The 17,375-nt window shown below is 43.7% G+C and overlaps 4 non-coding genes across 4 annotated transcripts; 3 read left to right on the top strand and 1 right to left on the bottom strand.

Annotated features, from left to right (window-relative positions):
* Positions 1–14,615: 14,615 nt before the first annotated feature.
* Positions 14,616–14,722, bottom strand: LOC141473087 (U6 spliceosomal RNA). The gene has a single exon (XR_012463551.1). It is a non-coding gene; the product is annotated as a U6 spliceosomal RNA (small nuclear RNA).
* A 296-nt stretch (positions 14,723–15,018) lies between these two features.
* TRNAM-CAU (transfer RNA methionine (anticodon CAU)) lies at positions 15,019–15,090 on the top strand. Its single transcript has one exon. It is a non-coding gene; the product is annotated as a tRNA-Met (tRNA).
* A 1,169-nt stretch (positions 15,091–16,259) lies between these two features.
* Positions 16,260–16,331, top strand: TRNAQ-CUG (transfer RNA glutamine (anticodon CUG)). Its single transcript has one exon. It is a non-coding gene; the product is annotated as a tRNA-Gln (tRNA).
* Positions 16,332–16,992: 661 nt separating this feature from the next.
* TRNAQ-UUG (transfer RNA glutamine (anticodon UUG)) lies at positions 16,993–17,064 on the top strand. Its single transcript has one exon. It is a non-coding gene; the product is annotated as a tRNA-Gln (tRNA).
* The last annotated feature ends 311 nt before the right edge of the window (positions 17,065–17,375 follow it).

The following is a 17,375-nucleotide window of genomic DNA, read 5'->3' as shown; positions in this document are numbered from 1 at the left end:
AAAAGACTTCTCACAAGCTCCATCTGATCTCAGACGTGTCCAGTTTATCTGTTCAATTCTCAGCTTCATGAAAACACAACCCTCACTACCCAGAGCTGTGACTCCTGGAGTGGCGAGGAATCTCTCTGGAATTATAAAGGGACGAAGTGTTAATTGCTTCTGCTGAGACATCGAGAGAGGAAGCAGGTTTGTCCTGAGAGAGGTAACCACTCAAACCACAGAGACATTCAGGTTCACCATTCCTCTCTAACCCACGTTTCATTTACACATCTCAAACTGAAACACCACTACTCCTACCTTCCGAATTCCTCCTTTGATGCATTTTCCCTTCTGCCATCCACTGCTCAGTATTTGCAGCAGTGACTCATGAGAACGTGCTTAGCACGACACAGAGCTGAAACTCCGTCGGGGTGCCTTAAGTTAGAAGCCCAAAAGACATGTCACTAACAGCAGACACAGGATACGAACGTTTCTTGAATAGGTAATGACAAGTATCACCACACTTACGGTAGTATTTCATACTATTAAATCTTTCTTACAGGCAAGCAATCATGCCTTATAAAAGTTACATTTGGAATTTCCTCCTATTTTACCACAAAATAAAAAAGAGGAAAGAGAAGCCACTGGAACAAGATGATCTACTAAACCTGAAGAATTCAGAATAAAACCAGATTCCTGCATCCCTGTTATGTTCTTAAATAACGTGTCTTGGTACAGCATTCTGCTGCCCCCCGACCAAGCCTTACGGACAGGCATTCCCAATAAGGGAAGAGCTGAAGAATTAAACAGCCATTCTAAATGACAAGAAAATAGGGCATTGAATCACTATTATTTTCTAGAGTAACCTTCTCCAGTCTGTCTCACCTCAGTTCCAACATCCCCCAAGTGGCGTCCGCAACCATCTACAAAACTACTTATTTCACAGAGAGCTGCAAGAGATGTTTTAAATCATTTTTTTTTCTCATGTTTTGTAAATTTCTTACTAGAAAAGTAAATCACCATATAGAACAGATCACCTTTCCCCGAACAAAACATATGAAGTTTTCATGTAATTCTAACTTAACTGAGCTTAGAGCACAATCATAACTATTGTCATTTTAGATAATTACTTCTTGTAAAGGCAAAATGACAGAATACAAAGTTAGTAGTATGAAAACTGGTGCATTGGGACTTAAGTTCCTTAGTTAATGGTTTAAGTTCCAACACAGAACCTGTCCTTACTCAGACGGAAGTTTTCAAAAGTTCTAGAGAGACCAAGTGGGACAGCAAAGCCACATTACAAACACACAATGGAAAAAAAAAAATAAAATTCAGTGTTTTCACTGCTTGCCTTTCCCTATAAACCCATATAGAAAATGTTCTCATTTTCACCTTACTTACGTCAGCATAATTATGTCAGCTTATACTCAGCATTGCCAAGAACCCAACTAGCTATTTTGCTTAGGGCAATTCTTCTGTGTGTATATTCCTAATGTATCATTGGAACAACAGTGCAAACAATTTTTATAGATTGAGTTCTGACATTTGAACATATTCAAGTTCAGCAATTCCCACAGACCCATGGATGCACAAACACTTACTCAGCTGTTTTGACACAAGCAGAGCCCTTGCTCTTGTCATGTTCTTGGCAGAAGCGAGAGCCTTGTTTCAGAATCATTACCATTCGCTATTCTGCAAAGTTTACTGGAAAAAAATGATGATAATATTCTGCTCTACCTAAGTCAGATATTCAAAAGCATACGCTGATGTAACTACCCAAAAATATATCATCCATGCATATTATAATGTTACAAAAGGAAATTTTTAAAAGTCTACTTTTCTCTTGGAAAGTCTAATGGGAGGTTTTGGGGGGAATCACATTAGTATGGCCTGAATCATACTATATTCAAGTACTATGCACCAGAATAATCATTCTAGCAGTCATTTCATGTAGTGAGCACACCTCAAAAGTCATACATTTGCAGTATTAGTTTACTTCCACAAGAATAAGTCATTAAATAATATAAATATTTTTCGTGTGCATTTATAAAGGCACAAGAACTCGGCTGAACAGGCTGACAAGAGGGTGCTCAAACGCCACAGAAGGGCAGAGCTCCTTACTGAAACAAGCTGCTGCAGTTGCAGATTCTTCAGCTGATCTCATAGACTTTGGAGGAAAATGTAACCAATTACAATGAAGGCAGAGTCCTCTTCCCTTTTCAGCGTGATGACACCAAGAACAGAAAATCTGAGAGTGCTGAAAGACTCTTCACTGAGAACTACTGTCACTAGTCATACGTTTTCTGCGAGCCAGACTGAGTCACTTCCATAAATGACTGCTTGGTAGCCAGAGAAAAATTTGAAGGCTACAGAGCAAAGAGAGCACACAGACAGACATAGGAAGTGGTGTTTTCAGTTTGAGAAAGCTTCAAACAAATGATCTTCTCCAATTTAAAAAAAAAAAAAAAGCTACCTGTGCAACATTTGGCAAAAGAGACATTGTTAATACGGTAACGTTGAATTGTTATACTTCAAAAGCAACAAAAGAATATTTAGGAGCAGCAGGTAGCAGGTGAAGCAGCTCATTAAAAAAACGGAACATTGAGTGCAATGACCTAATTAGGGGAATTCCTCTACAGAGAGAGGCTGTTCTAACGTAAGTTGATGGGAAAACCCAGCTGGCTTGAATACTGTAAGATCAAGACCTAAACGCTTGTAAAAGTGTGCGGTTAAATTAAAAAAAAAAATAAAAAAGAATCAGAAGACCAGGAGTTTCTGTCCTTCTGACAAACATATATCGAATACAATCATACTAATCTCACAGTTTCTCAGTTAAAAACTTTCCAGGATTACTCATACTTAGCAACTACAAAACAAATTCAGAACTGCCAACGCTATTCTGTTGAACTTCAGTTACTGAAAGTACTCTCCACACGTTTCATCTTTGTTAAGAGAAGAAAATAATAGAGGCATCATTAATCAGCTTAAGCACTATCAAAAGCCAAAGCAAGAGATAAATTATTTAGTAGCAAAATACATTAAACAACATAGTATCTGATCTTGATTACTCATTTTTTAGAAGGCGCTAACACAACACACGACAGAGTCCGGTGTTTTTACCCATCATTTTTAAGTGCATCAATAACCTGCAAGAACACCTTCCAGGATGTGGGATATGTTAAACTTGTTCCCTAAGAAAAAGCACTCCCAGAAAGGCATTCAGGATGGAAGCACGCTCAACGCGGCCGCTGCTACTAGAAAGTTGTTTTTATTTTAGCCCTTTGAGTTTTAAATAAAATGTGAGGAACTTTTTCATTAACACAACCTACAGAAAATTAATAAATCCTGAATACGCTCCAGCAATACTTATTAGCATTTTGGCTGCTTCTTTCTTGTTGCCCTTCCGAGAACTACGTACAGACTCTCACTGTGAAAGAATCCACTCCACGCACTTTATTAATGTTAACATAACACAATAAAACTTTAGGTAATTAAGTTTAATGTGCTGTTCAACAAGTAACATGGGATTTCGTACTACAACTTACAGTAATTCTTTATAGTTCACAATACTCTCACAGCAAAATCAAAACGGAACAAAAACTGCCCCAGTATTGTTATGCAAGGGCTTGATTTTCTTCTTGCTGGTCACCCTGAAAAGTAACACAACGACAACAGTTACCACGTGACAATCAAATATCTCAATATGAACTAGGTTTGTATTTTTTCACACAGCATGGCTAGGCGAGAACATTCCCCTAATATAAACTTCTAACTTTGAAATAATGGAAAATATTACAATAATCCCTTTTGTGCTTTTGTATGTGTAATAGATATAATCAGACCAACATCTTAAGTTGTTACAACGTATATACATAGGTTTCAGTACAATGAAATACAGATCAACATTTAGCATTAAAGTAAATTATTTAATTAACTGTCTGAGACTAACCACTTAATCTTCATTTTCTGTAAGGAAAAGCAGCGTTACACATTAACTTTCAAGTTACATTAGTGAAGTAACCACAGATTGCGGTTTGTTGGAGGGTGGGGAGGTGGTGGTACGTGTACGTGGGTTTTTTAATTAAAAACAAACTGAACACTAAAGATCAAAACCAATACATGCAGAGTCTTTCAGATCAATTAAGAATTGTTATTTTATACTTCAGCCAGACTTAGTCTGAATGCAGACTATTCAAAATGAAGCATCGAAAAATTAACTTGCTGATAGAGCACAGGAAGCCGTCCTGCAACAGCTCCCCCCCGCCCTTTTCTTTTAAAAGTAATTTAAGTTTTACTTTCCTGCTTCCTAAGAAGCTCCTCAGCTGTTCACCCTAGGGTCATGGTAAGTCTTCAGCGTTAACAGTTTGCCGGATGTTTCCTCAAAACTGTTTATTTTCTTTCCAAGTTAGAGAATTACGCTTCACAACTGCCTTGTCTGGACAGTAATCGTACAACTTTTCAGACACCAGACTAATTAAGATAAAGAGAAGTTCTGCAGTACAGACTCTTGCAAGATCCCATGATTGTGAGAGAAGTTACGTAGCAAAAATTGTTATAAAAGAAGTTGCTACTACCATTTTAGGAGAGAGAGGAGCTGAAGCTGCCTTCAAAGTAGGGGCTTCCCAACTAATCCTTTACTACTGACAGACACCGACTCATCCGACAGGTTTCAGTCTTCCTCACCAAACCGCTGTGGCACCTTCCAGTATTTATTTTGTATTTGTATTCTGTTTCATTTCTCAATGAATCAAGACAAAAAAGATACATTCTGTAATCAAGTCCCAGGAAAGTCAGTTCTACCACAGGAGTCTGTCTCATTAATAAATGTCCAGGTAAAGGAATTTTTGAACCTCTATCACTCAAATATTGCAGAAGTAGAAGAATCCCAAATCCCCCAAAGCTTCCTCAAAAAACCCTATTCAGCTACTTTGACTCATCTTTCTTCAATTTTAATGTCAGAGGAAACAACAAGCATTAAAGAAAAAAAACAATAAATTGTTTATTATTTGCTTTGGCAGTTTTGCACTTACTACATGTAAACCAGAAAAATAATTTGGATCTAGCTTGGTTAGGATTCTAAATGTTAAAGGTGGAAGTTAATAACAGAAAAAGCATTAGAGAAGAAGTGAATGTATTCAGGAACCTAACTGGACACGGTTCAGTAACACTCCCCTTTGGTTTTGCCCTGCTAATAATACTTCAAATCAGATTTACATATATTCTTCTCTTCCTGTGTTATTTCAACATTCCAACTCTTCACAAAAGCCAGAACTCAAAACCCCATGCCATTTCACCTGCCAAGAATCTTGAAATCCCTGCTACTTGACTCCCTCACTGTTTCTCCATCAACTTCATTCTCTACAGCAGCCACCTCTGAAAGCAAACACCATCAGGCAATGCTCCATCAACAACACAGACACCAAACATTAAAGCCACTGATGAAGCAGGTGAGTTTAAGTGTTCTTGCTCCATTATCTTTGCTATTTCTGCTTCCTCAAGTTAGTGTTTAGCCAACCTAAAACCAGACTAGAGAGCAAAAGGCCTAGAGTACAACAGCTGCTTTATGACTATTAATTCAGAATTTGTTAATAAGGCCTCTTCCACAAGACCTTGTTCTGTTCCTGGCCCTTATATAGCAGCGTAGAATGAAAAGATGTACTCGGTAAGGCCCAAAACAGTAACAGCAACAGGAAAATATGACACCCAAACGCCTGGAAAGCAGGAAATACCTGCCTTCATCTCCACCTTTCAATAGGAAGTGCAGTACCACACCTTTAAAAACAAGAAGAAAAAAATAAAAGTATACATTAACATAACCACTGTTCATTTCTGAAGAAAACCCACTATTTTCTACAACAATTAGGAATTTTGCCCACCCATCTAAAAACACTGACTGAGTAATTTGAGTTTAGTCTCACTTTGAAGACTCAAGCTCAACTACTAACATGACCTTGGGCAAATCAATTGAGCGCTCTATGGACGCCCCACAGCTAGTAAGAATCCCTCAATAACACCATCACTCTACCTCGCTGGAGTACTGTGTGTGAAACACACACCCCAAAGCATCACCAGTGAGGTGGTCTTCAGACACCAAAACACTAAACAATTATTTTCTTCCTAGAGAGGCCATACTCTTGGTAGGAAAATATCTCCTAGAATTATACAGCATGTCCTCGGAGATCTGTCCCATAAAAGCCTTGTTATTTTTTAATCTCTTTATTCTTAGGCAACTGTCATTTCTTAGCTTTATACAGTTACCACTGCATACATGCCTGATCATTTGTCCAGCCTCTTGACATAGATATCATGAGACTGTAACAAAGCATCATATACTTCACCTTTTAGGGAAGAAAATTTTTCTCATACCATGCAACTTTTCACAATACTTCTCACATCTCAGAAGGCTAAAATAAGTAATCAATTTAAGAACAAACCCTCTGTCTCACCTGTATCAAATCAGTCCCAGGAGTTCAGTTATTGCTGCACTCCAAACTAAAATTATATTGCCAGAGAAAAATGCTATTTTGAAGAGAGTACTTGAATTTGCCAGCTTCACCAGCACTCGTATTTATTTTCTCCTGGCCTAGCTTCCAAGAATTCTTCTGTGCCACAGAATTGCTTTCAGAACCCCAACTTGTTCACCTACTAAAATCAAAATTAAGAAGAATTAGGAAAGTCACAAGCAAAAACACAGTGGAAAACGAGATTCAGACAAACATGCTACAGCGTTACATACTTCACCATGTTAGCGAGGGGTTTGCACACACCATGCAACGCCAGTGCAGTGTCCTAGCTCCTGAGTGGCCCCCTGCACACATGAAAAGATACATTTTTTTTAAACATCAGATAACCAAGACACAGACAAAATTACAATTACTCAGTGACACTGGTGTGGATAATCGAAACCTAAATAAAGAGTAATGGACAAGCATACCTATTTGAGGCTCCTCTGATCTCAACTGGGAATGCCTCAGTTACTGATGACACTGCAGTAAAAGAAATCAGCAGTCGACTGATGGTGTGGTTGCCTCGTTGAGCGCGGCACTATTTTTAGATAGGTTAACATGTCACTTCGTATGTAATATCACTCCGTCAACAATGCAACATTTTTCTTTTGAGAAAGGTTAAAGCACGCGCAATTGCACTTGGCTGGAGACTGTACTACCATCAAAATCTAACTGCTCACTAAAGTGACTAGGATACATCTAAAGTACTAGCTATTTTCTTGTTCCACTCATGAATCTTGTCCACAATTAAGGAAGGCAGTCACTGCACAAGCAGATTTGCTGTGGAGTCTTACAACTTTTCCAAAATCTCTCTCAGATTCTTGCCAGTATGTACCAACATGTTTTTAGATAACGAATCAGAGCATGAATGACATGAGTTTCTAATAAACAAAATTAAAAGTGATAATAAAAATCAATGTAAAACATTTTTAAATGCAAAAGATGCAAAAAAACCCATAGTATCACTAACGTGTCATCTGTCTCAGTTGACAAGCAGCCGCGTGACATCTCTCTCTCTTCTTTCACAGTTACAATTCTCACATCTCCAAGGTCAGAACAAGCAGATTCTTTCAACAACTGGTCATCATTGTCATATCTGCAAATACAACCCAAACTGTTAATCAAAACATTTCCTCTACAAACAAGTTTTATTCCTATTTCATCTAGACTAGTGTTAGGCGCTCAGTAATACAAACAACAAAACAAATACATAAGCTGTTCTTCAAAGGCTATCAAAAAACCTTTCATTTTAATAAGATTATTATTAAATAGCTGTATGTTTTCCCCTTATATAAATTCCGCGCCACTTTTTCTAAATGTCAGCTACAGTCTTTTAAGTACTATAAAGAAAAACATTTCATCAACCCTTCAGATAGGAAGAGAGTCTATTACTAACGTTCCATCAGCTGCTATTAAGGAAGTGCCGCCTGACAGCGCTCGCTCTTCTTTCACAGTAATTCTTCTCACACCCTCAGGGAGGGAACAGATCGGAGCTTTTGGCAATGGGTCACAGCTCTCATACCTAGAAAGAAAATACACAGTCGGTATCAACACCAAGAATTATTTACTTGGCATCGGTAAATAGGAGTACCGTGACAGTTTACTCACAAGTCCAGTAAAAACCCTGCAACTTCTGCATCATTTCTGAAATCCAACTTTTCTTTAAGCGTCAACCAGCGGTCAATATGATTTCCCACATAAATCCTCGTTTTCCCCCTTCTCCTATCGAGGCTTTGCTTTCTCTTTTTCTTTTCCAGAAAAGACAAGACGGGGGGCCTTCCACATCTCTTTGCCGGTACCGACATCGTCAGCCTAAGAGTAACGGGAAGACTCTTTAGCGAGACGCAGGTCGGAGCAACAGGTTGAACCCCAGCGCTCGGGATCGCCACGGCTGAAACTGACCGCAAACATCACGGCGCTAAGAACCTAAAAGGCTACAAACGAGAGCGGGTCACGGCCTCCCCCCGACCCCCGCCCGAAGGAAGGCCCGGCGGCACCCGCCCCCCGCCCCGCCGGCGGCTCGGCCCGCTCCCGCCCCGTCTCTCCGCGGAGGCGGCTGGGGTCCAGCCGGGCCGCGGCGACGGGCCCCGGGGCAGCCCCCGCCGCCCCCTCGATATCCCCCGGGGAAGCCGCCGGGGTCGGTCACTCACCGGTCCCGCCGCGGCCCCGCCACACCGGCGGCGACGGGGTATAAACACGGGGGACACGTGACCGGCGCGCGCTGATGACGCAGCGACGCCAGCAGCACAGGAACCGGCGCCGTCGGAGCTTAGTCCCGCCCCGCGCCAGGAACCGCCTCCTTTAGTGTTGCGTCGTGCGGGAACGTGACGTAACGTGACGTCAGCAAGGCGAGCTCCGTAAAGCTCGAGGTTCTAAAGGAAATGGTTCAAAGCCTTTTTTTTTTTAAACGTTAAAACAGGCAATTACCGAGCCGGGGAAGGGAGGGTGGGGTACAGCCTGCCGTCAGCGGGTCAGCAGGGCCCCGGTAACGCTGCGTGTCTCAATACTCATTAACAACAGGCTCCACTAAACGCGTCAGAAACAATAAAACCACACAGGTTTTTCCAGCCGACAATTCCCAGCACGAATCGCAGAAATACACTGTTACCGTTTTACCTTCCGAAAGGCCACGCTGGGAGACAAACCAGAGCCCTCCTCCGAAGAGCAGAAAATGGGGGACATCTGGCTTTCCCGGTGGAAGGAAAATACTAAATCAGGGACACAAGGAAAAAGGAAATACAACATCAGTTTGGAATCCGTGTATTAGAACAACGGCAGCGCTGTGCGCAGCGTGCATTCGACCAGGTTCTTGGCACTTCCACTTCGGGATATTGCTTTTTAAAATAAATGACTGAAAAGACAGACCAAGGGAGCCCGCAATGGTCACGCGTCGTTTTATCCACACGAGGGGGGCGATCGGGAGGGTGAGGGGTCTGGAGCACAAGTCTGGAGCCACAAGGAGCGGCTGAAGGAGCTGGGGGTGTTCAGCCTGGAGAAAAGGAGGCTGAGGGGAGACCTTCTCGCTCTCTACAACTCCCTGAAAGGAGGGTGTAGCCAGGGGGGGTTGGTCTCTTCTCCCAAGCAACAGGCGATGGGACAAGAGGAAATGGCCTCGAGCTGCGCCAGGGGAGGTTCAGATTGGATATTAGGAAAAATTTTTACACTGGAAGCGTTATTAAGCATTGGAATGGGCTGCCCAGGGAAGTGGATGAGGGACCATCCCTGGTGGTGGTTAAAAGATGGGTTGACGTAGTGCTGAGAGATGGTTTAGCGATGGGTTTTACCGGAGTTGGGTTGATAGGTGGACTTGATGATCTGAAAGGTCCCTTCCAACCGGACAATTCTATGATTCTATACCTGCCAATTTATTTTTTATTATTTCTACTGTCAATTTTGGTAGACTCACAGTAACGAGTCAAACAAGTGAGTTCAAGAACTAGTAGATGGCTGGAGACTTACAGAAAGATTTATTTGCATTTGCTGAAGCAGCTGAATAACTAAAACAAGATCTTTTGTTTGTTTTTTGTCCAACATTTACAAAGCTTGAAAATAAAGAATTGAAGAAAAAAAGCCACCGTGTCCCAAAATATATCTCTTTCATCATTTACAACAATATGTGAGCAGATTTTCATGATGTTTCAGTGTGAGTTAATAGAGAAGTTTTAAAAGAATTATTGTATCATAATTATAGGTTCTCTCAAAATAGCACAAATTCTCAGTGATACACACATATAAAGATAATTCCACGTATTTTACCATTTTCGTTTAAATATGAGATAATTCCTCCTCTGTCACCATTATTTCTGTAAAATACGCACTTGATCATACTGGTTCCAAGTAAATATGACTATTAAAGAGGCTTTTCATACTTATTTTTTCTGACTGCCGTCACAAATATACTTACTGTCTGTAGAAGAAGATTCACATTCCAAAGAATGGAACTGTGTTGACCAGTAAAAGCTGTCGTGCTGGTAAATTCTTGTTTATCTTGAAATCACAAAGCTGCTGGGAGAAGAAAGAGGGTACTGACAACATTTACATCTACCAAGTCATTTTGAAAAAAAAGCAAGTAATGCAGTGACTCACCTTTTTATGCTAAGTTAATCAATTAAGCAAGCTACTGCTGTTATGCTTGTGAAGTTACAAACAGCATTTAAAAGTAACGGTCCATGTCTGTGTTCTCAATAATAAATAAATAGATAAGAAAAAAAAAAAAATCAAAGCTTTTAACTTAATGTATCTTGCCGTATTTGTGGGTTTTTTTCTTATGTTCCTCTCATTAAGGAAGTCTGCCAGGCAGCATTCATTCCTCCTGCTTCAGCTGATTCTAGCTGTGTGAAAGACACAGCAAGGGAATGCTTTTAATCCCACCAACGTTTACATTAATGCTGATTGTACCACTTGGATGTCCATGTCAGTGAGGTTTTTATTTTGTGCCTGAACTGTTCCACCCAAGTCCTTTAATAAACATGCATTCCTACTACAATGAAGTATATGTTATAAAGCAGCAGCTGCCACTTAGGAATGAAGTTTCAAGCCAATACCCCAGGCTCAGCAAAGGTTAAGGTTCATTTTGCTCCACAGCAACGCAAAGAAATGTATCTGAGGGCACCAGGTGCAGCGCGCTGCCTCCTCTGAACCCCAACTGCAGCCACGCAGCAAAGAATTCCAGAGGTTTATATGATTCATAGCAGTCTCTCCGCTACGTTACTTGAACTCGCTCTCTCCTCTTACCACCAACTTCTCAGTGAAACTCCTGGCTATCACCTTTCTGCTGATAAATATTTCAGTATGCTTCATTCAGCTCCAGAGCAAACTCTTCTCTTTGAGCCGCTGCATATTTAGCTTCCAAATGTAAGCATAGCAATAACGTACCTTCCAAACTTATAAAGCCCACTGGCTCCTCAAGCATGTAATTTTCAATATAAAATGCCCTATGCTGCTACAAGAGCCATCAGTAAACCCAGCAATATGTTTAAATATGCCATTTATTTTATGCTTTATATATATTCGTGAGATGGGATTGAGAAACCACTCCCTGGAAATGCTAATACAAACTTCTTTATATAGTAAGTAATTTATATAGAATAAAAACCATGCAGAGACCAAGTTTATCTAGCTAAGTATCCCCTTTCCAGAATGCATGGGGATGCTTGATCCTTTATCTAGTGTGTGTGTGTATATATACATATATATATATATATATATGTATTTCATACAGAAAACATGAAGTAAAAAAAAAGTTGAAAGGAATAGTCAAACCATTGATAAATAATGGTTTAAGGTTATGGTGTCAATGCTTAATCTAAGATAGAGTGTGCTGAGATAATTAAACCTAGGGGGAGTCTCAAGGAAGGATGGAAAAGGTTGGAAGTTAGAGACATGTATCACACAGATCATTGAGAAGTATCACACGCTTTTCCCACTGATTAGCAAAGTCAGCCGAGTCCCCCAAACTGGTGAAGTTCAGCTGTCTCATTGTAATCTCATCACAGTGTGAAAGCCACACCTTCTAGCTAGAAAAAGCCCCCTACCCAAATAAGCCCCTTACTCTCTAAACACATGCAGTGAATTTAAAAGGAGCTGTACCTTTAATTTAAGGAAATGAAGAAGCCAATGGCGAGCTAGGGGGCGTAAATATTAGATATAGCCGATGCATTTAACTGTATAAATACCCAGCATGAGTTTAGCCAGGAGTGGTAGCTTTGTGGAGTTACCACCTAGCAGAAAAACACCACCTCTAACAATAATTTGCTTCATTTTTCCTATTTTTACTTTCTCCCCCTCACCATCTGCTTCTGTTCTGCTTTTTCTTCTGAAAAGCGTCCATCTACCTCGTTTAGTTTCACTCGCCCTATCGCAGAATTCAGATTGAACAGAAACAAAATTCCCAATGCCAAAACCAAAAAAGCTTGTAAAAGGCCTAGTAAAAACATCTCTCATTTTTCTTACAATGATTTTCTGTCTTTAAGATAACTAGACCATAGATTCGTATGCTTTGCTACATGTATCCTTTAAACAAGGGAAGTTGAGGGTTTTGGCCATCAATACCTTTGAATTGTAGCTCTAGCTTCAGTGCTGCCGTTTTTTGCCAAATCTTCCCGTTCTTTCAGTAGCCAGTGCTGAATCCCACAAGAGCGAGATACTGTAGAGTGGAGAAAGAAGGTGAATTACAGAACATGCAAGGATTTCAGCTAGAGAAAAGAACTAGTCCTCCCATCTTGGAAGTCACCACAGCAATACTCATATGGATTGCTGTTTCTCTAGGAAACAAGAGCTCCTTAGGAGCCAGCAACACCCATGGCACGGCTTCTTACGGGTCCCCATCCTCCCTGGAAGGCTGTGGCTAACAAACATCACTGACCCTGCGACACGGAAGGCTCTGGGGCAGTTCTGGTCTCTGGGACCAGGAACCGTGAAAGCCCCAGCTGAGGGGGCAGCCTGGGCCCGAGGAACCCTTTCCATCAGGATAACCATCGTCCCTTCATCTCTCTGCAGGCAGCTAAAGCACAAGTTCACTTTTTTTTTTTTCCTGTTTTTACAACAGTTCTAACTAAATGTAGAAGTACTATTTCTGCACCAATACAACACTTCCATGTTTTAATGCCGACACACAGCTAGTTCGACGGAGCAGAATCCCACTTCTGTCAACACGTTACTCGGTTAACTTCACCGAAATACCACTTCTGGTGAAAAATTTAAGACAGCAAGACGGTTTGCTTCGCTTAAGAAGGCCTGCCTGAAAATAAAAACATTTTGGGACAAAAATCCTCACAGAGACACACAGCGGAGCCTGCGGAGGCAGCAGCTCTGCCGGCGGAGCCCCCCAAACCCCTCGGGGCGGCAGCCTCGCACCGACATCCGCTCCTCGCAGCCCCCGCCGACACTCCGGCGGTGAGGTGAGGAAGAGGAGAGCCCCGGGGAGGGCCTGTGGCCGCCTCAGCACCCACCTCCGGGCCGGCGCTTCCCGCCCTCACGGGGAAGGGCCGCCCCCACCACGTGACGCGGGAGCAGGCGCAGCGCTGATGACGTCACAGAGCCGCTCCCCCTCCCGCCCCCCGCCTGAGGCGGGGAGGGTCGCGCGCCTGACAGGGCTGAGGCGGCGGCGGCGGGGAGCGAGGGAGGCTGCCGGTGTCGGGACGGGCCCGGCCCCGCCGGGGCTCCCTCAGGGCCGAGATTCCGGTGTCCGACCCCCAAACGGATCTCCCCAGCAGGGCTCCTCGCTCCGAGGGGAGCGGGGTCGGAGAGGGCGCAGCAGAGACGCCACAACGGGCAGGGCAGAGAGGAGCGACGTGGGTTTTGCAGGTGTTCTGTAAGAGATATAACCGATCTGCCGAGAGAATTCAACAATAGGGGTGTATGTTCCTACTCCGCGCCCGAATTCACTCAGTGAGCCAGATGGAGTTGGAACTAGGTGATCTTTAAAGTCCCTTCCAACCTAAACCATCCTATGGGAAGAGGCCTTCGATTGTTTACAAAGAGTATGAGAGGTAGAATGGAGCACGCGTGCAGAGTTGGGATGGAGAGTGACACAGGTTTCCTCAGCGACAGCATGAGCCGAGTCAGCTGAACGCAGTGGCGGGAGAAGTGGGGAATAGCGAGAGGACTCTTGGCTGGAACGCGTGACGGCCAGCGAGCAGGAGGGGCTTCTCAGTGCCAGGACCCACACTGTGTCCAGGGAGAGCAAAGAGGAGAGCAGATAGAACGTGGGAAACAAAACTCGAGGAGATAAAATACAAAAAGGCACTGGCCAGCGGCAACGCTTGTCATTTGAGTCCCGAGGCAGGTCCCTGGAGGGCCAAAAAGCTCATGACAGACTTTCTCCTGTTCCAAGTCATTTCTCTGCAGCAAGCATAGTAAATTTGTGAAGTCGTATTGCGGTCAGTGCAGGGGCTAAAGGAAACTTGTGGAGACAGCCCTGAGCCTGGAGAGCTCGGCGTGAGGAGGAGAAGCCCCACACGGTGCAGGGAGGGTTTGGAGCCGGGTAAGGTGTCCTCCCGGGGGCTGCGGTCGCCGTCCTTCGAGGTCAGCGGGCACAGGGCAGGAGGGAGACAGGAACCGGAGCAGTCCTTGCCGTTCCTGCGGAGTCCTTGCCCCGCTGTGGCTCTTGGGGGGAGTGGAGGTGGGAAAAAAAATATGGAACGCTTCACGAATTTGCGTGTCATCCTTGCGCAGGGGCCATGCTAATCTTCTCTGTATCGTTCCAATTTTAGTATATGTGCTGCCGAAGCGAGCACGATGTTTGTTTGCCTCCCTCTTCTACTTATACCCCCGCGGTCTGGGGACCGCAGGGACAGGGTGACCCCGGTGTGCGGGGAGCCGCGGCGGCCGGTTTGCGCAGGGGCCGTACCGCGGTGTCCCGCGTCCCAGCGCTCCCGGCGGGGCGGGGGGCAGCGGCGGGGGCCGCAGCCGGCGAAGACGGGGGCACCGCCGTATGCAAATACGCGCGAAGCACTCTGGGAAGCTAGAGCGGGAGACGGCTGGAGAGCCATGGCCGGGTAAGACCAGGCGGGAAGAAAAACTTAACAAGAGCAGCAGAGTGGCGCAGCGGAAGCGTGCTGGGCCCATAACCCAGAGGTCGATGGATCGAAACCATCCTCTGCTAGCTTGTTTCCCTTTTTCTCCCTCTTCCCTGGTGTTCGCGCGTCCCACAACCCAGCGTGCGGGGCTGTTTATTTATGGGTGCGGGGTTGATTGGTGTTGCGACTGTAGTTATTTTTTCCCTAAACCACCCTGGCAACATGTGGTGTAGTGGGTGCGAGTGAAGGAAGGATGGAACACGCCATGTTATGATGCCTACAAACTTTTCTTGGATGATTTCGTAGAATCACACAACACTTTGGGTTGGAAGGTACCCTTAAAGTCCTACCCCCCCTGCAGTGAGCAGGGACACCTTCAACTAGATTGGGTTGCTTGAAGCCCCATCCAACCTGACCTTAAACACCTCCAGCGTTGGGGCATCTACCACACCTCTGTGCCAGTGTTTCACTGTCCTCATTGTAACAAATGTCTTCCTAATATCTCATCTAAATCTCCCCTCTTTCAGTTTAAAACCCTTCCCCCTCGTCCTATGTTCCACTCCCTGATCAAGAGTCCCTCCCCAGCTTTCCTGGAGCCCCTTTAGGGACTGGAAGGGGGCTCTAAGGTCTCCCCGGAGCCTTCTCCAGGCTGAACAATCCTAACTCTCTCAGCCTGTCCTCACAGCAGTGATGCTCCAGCCCTGGGATTGTCTTTGTGGCCTTCTCTGGAGTCGCCCCAACAGGTCCATGTCTTTAATTAGGCTTAAAAAGCTCTTTGAATACATTTGTAGTTTTTCCATGTCTTGCCTGTTTAAATTAAATGTTCCATTACCTAAACACTGGCCAAGCAATACTGAGAGGAAACAACCCGGCAAACTAAAACAATAGTTGTGACGATGGTCCCTACTTCTCAAATATAGCAAGGAAATACTCGGCCCAAAATCCATGAAAGCAAAACGAGTATACAAATACGAAGTGAAAGTCAGCGCACGTGGTATTGAAAGCTTTAAGTCCCATCATCTAAGAAATGCTTTAGCCATCTTGTTTAATGCTAAGGTGCCTCTGAATGTGCATTATTTTCAGTGCTGTAAAATATTGCGATAAAGGAACATCGGAATTCTTACATAGAATTAATACACGCAGAATACGTGGGAGAGAAGCCACCCAAAGATGGTATTTATGGGTTTGTGAAAACAATAATCTTCTTTCCTGTAAGATCGGGTCAATAGGAGCGGTTCGGGGCCCCCACCTCAGCGGTTCCATGGTGTAATGGTTAGCACTCTGGACTCTGAATCCAGCGATCCGAGTTCAAATCTCGGTGGAACCTGAAGTTTTTACCCACGGGCAGATCTCTTTACTGGCCATTGCCGTAGAAAATGAGGTTAAGGGGAACTTTAGTGTTTTGCATGGGCTTTTGGATTGCCATAAACTACTGACATGCCGTGCTACCTGAAAAACGTATTGAAAGAGAAAGAGAAATAAACCATAGAGTTATCCTGATTATATTTTTTTTCCCCTTATTTATTACTTATTGCAGCCAGGTTAGTATGTTCTTATGCAAATTATGTGAAATATTTCAGACATGCTACGGTATACTGAAATGTAAGTAATTACTTTTATTTCTACACTGTGAACGACTTGTGTGGAAACACAAACCTGAATTATGCACCAGGAAAGCAGCAGGCAGGCTGCTGAATGTGGGTGCACGTGTGAGGACCCAGTTTATGGGCCTGAAAGGAGATGTTTTCCTGCCGTTTGTGTTCACTTTCTGACGGTGCATCTTATTATTATACCACCAATATTATTATTATACCACCAATACAACGAATATTGCAGAAAGGCAGCACAAATATGAATCTTTAGGTTGCGTTAAATTCCTGGACAGTCGTTCCCGAGGCAGAGGAGGGAGGGCGGTGGGAATTTTCCCGGAGGAGGTTTCTTTGCTATAGATTTATTCTCTGGCCTCGCGGAGCCGAGTGCCACCATCCGGTTCTATGGTGTAATGGTTAGCACTCTGGACTTTGAATCCAGCGATCCGAGTTCAAATCTCGGTAGAACCTGAATCACGGATCACTTTTTCGCTGCTCTCGGCCAGGCCAGCTCTGATGGAGGGACATAACGCCCTCCAGAAGAAAGGCACGGATCTCTACACCGACAGCATCAATAACCATCCCTCCCAAGGGAAAACAAACTGCAATGTCACAGCACAACAGGGTACAGACCAAAATGGGGCTAAAACTCGAGGAGCTGAATGCCAAAGGGTTTTCCTTGACCCGAACCATGTATCACACTAAATCTTGATTCTCTTAAATGGAATGAAGAGCTATACATTTGACAAAAAGATCGAAGACAACTTTGTTTTTTAAATAGT

The sequence above is a fragment of the Numenius arquata genome, chromosome 17 (assembly GCF_964106895.1).
Source record: "Numenius arquata chromosome 17, bNumArq3.hap1.1, whole genome shotgun sequence".
NCBI lineage: Eukaryota > Metazoa > Chordata > Aves > Charadriiformes > Scolopacidae > Numenius > Numenius arquata.
The sequence above is the reverse complement of the archived record's forward strand: the minus strand, read 5'-3'. Positions and strand labels throughout refer to the sequence as shown.